Source organism: Bombyx mori, chromosome 23 (genome assembly GCF_030269925.1).
Source record: "Bombyx mori chromosome 23, ASM3026992v2".
NCBI lineage: Eukaryota > Metazoa > Arthropoda > Insecta > Lepidoptera > Bombycidae > Bombyx > Bombyx mori.
This window is the reverse complement of record NC_085129.1, coordinates 9,912,137-9,916,265: the sequence shown is the minus strand read 5'-3', so window position 1 is coordinate 9,916,265 and position 4,129 is coordinate 9,912,137. Positions and strand designations below refer to the sequence as shown.

Genomic DNA, 4,129 nt, shown 5'->3' with positions numbered 1-4,129 from the left:
CGACGGTAACCACTCACCATCAGGTGGGCCGTATGCCCGTCTGCCTACAAAGGCAATAAAAAAAAAAAAAAAAAAAAAAAAATATACATATCTATACTAATAATATATAAATCTACAGTGGTTTTTACGGATGTTCCGTTATAACTACTGAACCATGCATCCGATTGACTTGAAACATGGTATCCAAGTAGAAAATACATATGTAAGCTTGAGGGTAGACATTATTTTGTTGAACACCAAGTTAAACGAAGTCACCTTTGATTTCTGATTTAATCAACAATATGTTATCTTAACAATTCACTTTAACACTTGTCCAACTTTAACCAGTACGTACAACAGTCACTGAATCACACAACGTAACAAGGATATAGTAAGTGCACCAGGCAAACGCAGTCCAACGAATGTTTCTTGCAAGGCACGCACCGCCTTTTTATACTAGCCGGCGCAGCTGGCTTATGAGTCACTTCTGTTGCACGAGTGGAACGACACGGCCGGCGCACCCGGCTTGTGTGAGTCACGCCTGTTGCACGTGATGTTTATTAGAAATATTGTTAACGCCGTCACGGCCATACTGACATGCGCTCGTCCTCGTGCGCCTTTTTATGGTTGTTCTGTAGACAATAAGCGTATTCGTTCATCCTGACATTAACGGATGCAACTTAAAACGTGGTCTATGATATTAACAATCTAATACGGTTCGGTTCGCATAATTCTTCAGAAAATCCTATACTGGCTATAAATACTGACTGCTTACATACCTGGGCCAGTTCATTTAAATCTCTTCAGGTATGTAAGTATGTCCCTTTTAACTTAAATCGGAATTGTTATCCCTTCAGTTTTTCGAAATGGACCGGATAATGCTAGACCGGATCGCAATCCCTGTAGCTAATTGTTGTGGCTAGTCCGGATGAAAATCCCTATAGCCAAGCCATTGGACCGGACAGACCCTTCAATGACTTCACACTTTTTTTTTCTTTTTTTTACTCTTTTTTTTTTATTCTTTGCTAGTCCGGATCAACATCCCTTTAGCCAAGTCGTTGGACCGGATACACCCTTCAACGACCTACATTTTTTTTTCTATTTTTTTTTTTTTTTTTTGCTAGTCCGGATTAACATCCCTTTAGCCAAGTCATTGGACCGGATACACCCTTCAATGACTTACAATTTCTTTTTTTTTTTTTTCCTCTTTTTTTTTTTTTGCTAGTCCGGATTAACATCTCTCTAGCCACATACAATTCTCTTTTTTTTTTTAATCTGCGTGTACGGTAGCGTTTGTTAAAACATCTCTTAAACCAGAACATTTATACGGAATTTCTTCAGAAATAGTGAGAGACCGACCATCGTTTTCTACATTTGCAACACCTGCACCTGAGGTGCCTGAGCTTACAGACATTGTATCACTACCCGCAGACTATGTTTGCTGTATCGCTATTTGCGGACAAAAATGTCGCTTCTATTGTCAGTGATAGAGTCGTCATTATTAAGATCAGTTTCATGAACAAGATTACTTAACCCATCTGTGTACGCCGTCACGTCATCGTCACTATAATTTTCAGAAATTTCTAGTAGGCCTGACGGGCCTCGAGGTACTTCGCGTAAGTTTTCATGGGAAACTTTGTACACTAGAACTATTTACATGTCTCAACTTATACCTATCGTTTTCCAAAACTGCAGGTGATTGAAAGATTACTGGTGGTCCGGAGGCCTTTCCCGCTTCACCAGGACGGGTGGGCGAGCAAAGGCTCAGCCAAGAGGGGTGGGATTTGCTAACAACTGCCCGAGCGCCTCCGCAGGAGACCTAACAACTCAAGAGCAATTGCTTCGCGAACGAATCTACTACCGGATCGGAATCGCGACCCACTGAGAAGATCCGGCGAGAAACTCAGTGGGCTGATGCATGGGCTAGGTTGCACGTCGACCCCTTTGTCGAGCTCGACGAGTACGATTACTGGGGTTCCTCAGCCTGCTCCTAGTGTTAGAGCTGAAGGTATCCAATGCAAGAGCTATTGGATCCGATGGATCCGTAAGGACGTGTCTAGGGTGACCACGGTGACTTGTTCATGAAACCGCTTACCATTGAATAAATTACTATGGCTTTGTTTTATAAGACTACATTCTGACCCTGAATGGAACATAAAGGGGGAGCCAAAACCACTTATCTGTAACACACTGAAGCTCTGGAACACACGTTGACGTCTCTGGTTGGACCTGCCACAGCACAGTCTCCTACGAGGCGGCGCACCCTAGCGCAAGTGCAGCCGGAGCGCGGGGGCTCCAATATCGGCTGTCCGTGCTGGAGGCGTGATCTCGTCGTTTGGCGGACCCGTCGGCCGGCCTCCGTACCGTCGAGGCGATCTGCCCGGTTCTCGCGGACTGGGTGGGCCGCGACCGCGGAAGTCTCACCTCCGGCTACCTGTGCAGACTCACAAGACATTTTACCACCATGCAAACTTCTTACCGCAACAAATCTTACCAGCCACCACGCAAACTACAATTTTACGGGTTCCACCTCTCTTACACGATGTTACTCCCACACTGAGGAAGCCAACCGCGAACACTTGTCAAGCACGCACAAGCACGCACTTCACCGGAAAAACCTGCATCCGCCAGCGGAACCTGAACACCGCCGCATCGCCAGACACGAACGCACCGGACGTCTTATCTTACAGGTCACGACGACTTCAGATGTGTCAATTTTTCTTCCCCACGGAAACTTGCTTGCTTTCTTGTTTGCTTGCTTGCTGGAGCCCGAAGTCATCGAACGTGTAGTGTTATTGGTATTGAATTGAGTAGATTCTAAAATTTCAGCGACAATTCACAGTCTCATGTCCTGGTTTACTGTACTAGTGCCATGTAACTTTAGCAGTAGTCATTGGCTTAAAAACGATTCGTGTCGGAACTACCCACTCGTCATGACAGATCCATTATTGCGATCGAAGTTTCACTTGAGATTTGCACTTGCCTTAATTTCTTGCAATAGCTTGTTACGTGTTGTATTTCCGTTAGTAAACGCCATGTGATGACGTCGACAGTCAAACTGGGCAACATGAGCCAGAACGTAAGATGTGACGATTTCTTCGTGGCTCAGATCTTCCATCGAGGTAACAGAGACGTTATTACACGACTTACGTATGCTGCATTCACGCTCTTGTGACGTACCACTACTAGTATTCTGATCTGCATCATGTTTTTTTTGCTGTACTTCGAACATGTTCAAACACGTCACGCCAGTGAGAGTAGAGTCCTGATCTCACTTCTGATGTAAGCTTCAGGGTAGACATTATTTTGTTGAACACCAAGTTAAACGAAGTCACCTTTGATTTCTGATTTAATCAACAATATGTTATCTTAACAATTCACTTTAACACTTGTCCAACTTTAACCAGTACGTACAACAGTCACTGAATCACACAACGTAACAAGGATATAGTAAGTGCACCAGGCAAACGCAGTCCAACGAATGTTTCTTGCAAGGCACGCACCGCCTTTTTATACTAGCCGGCGCAGCTGGCTTATGAGTCACTTCTGTTGCACGAGTGGAACGACACGGCCGGCGCACCCGGCTTGTGTGAGTCACGCCTGTTGCACGTGATGTTTATTAGAAATATTGTTAACGCCGTCACATACACTTAATGGATAGGCTAATATTTATATGAGTGTTGGACTCCCTATACCAGTTGCAGGGGCGTTAATGATGAGAATCTTTGTGGGGGTGAGAAATATAATAATGTTCATTTTAAATGGTCAGCGAAGCGGACGGGTACAGCTAGTATTTAATAAAGTTGAACAATCTTAGCAGTTCTTCTTCTATTGTGAGGAACATTTACAATTATGATACTATGGAAGTCCACGTTATTTGTGGACCGAGTGCTTCATTTATGACAGTTACGTACTTCGATCATACCTAAATCTACCCGAAGGTTACCTTAAGATTCAGCTTACTCCATTTTGTATTTAAGTATCTTTTAATATCCTCTTTATCCATTATAGTTAACTCTCAACGTGCAATCTATAAATTATTTCATTAATCAGTCAATATAGAATTTACTAATTGATTCCCAATTGATTCCCAATTAGTAAATAATAAATGTTCATTCCCCAATGTTACTGTTCATGCTGTATTTAATAT

General features: G+C 43.3%; 1 long non-coding RNA gene across 1 annotated transcript; it reads right to left on the bottom strand.

Annotated features, from left to right (window-relative positions):
* Nucleotides 1-256: 256 nt before the first annotated feature.
* On the bottom strand, nt 257-3,617 carry LOC134201091 (uncharacterized). Its single transcript, XR_009976269.1, has 2 exons — nt 2,519-3,617; nt 257-2,413 (listed from the first exon to the last, which is right to left on the bottom strand). It is a non-coding gene; the product is annotated as an uncharacterized LOC134201091 (long non-coding RNA).
* Nucleotides 3,618-4,129: the final 512 nt, after the last annotated feature.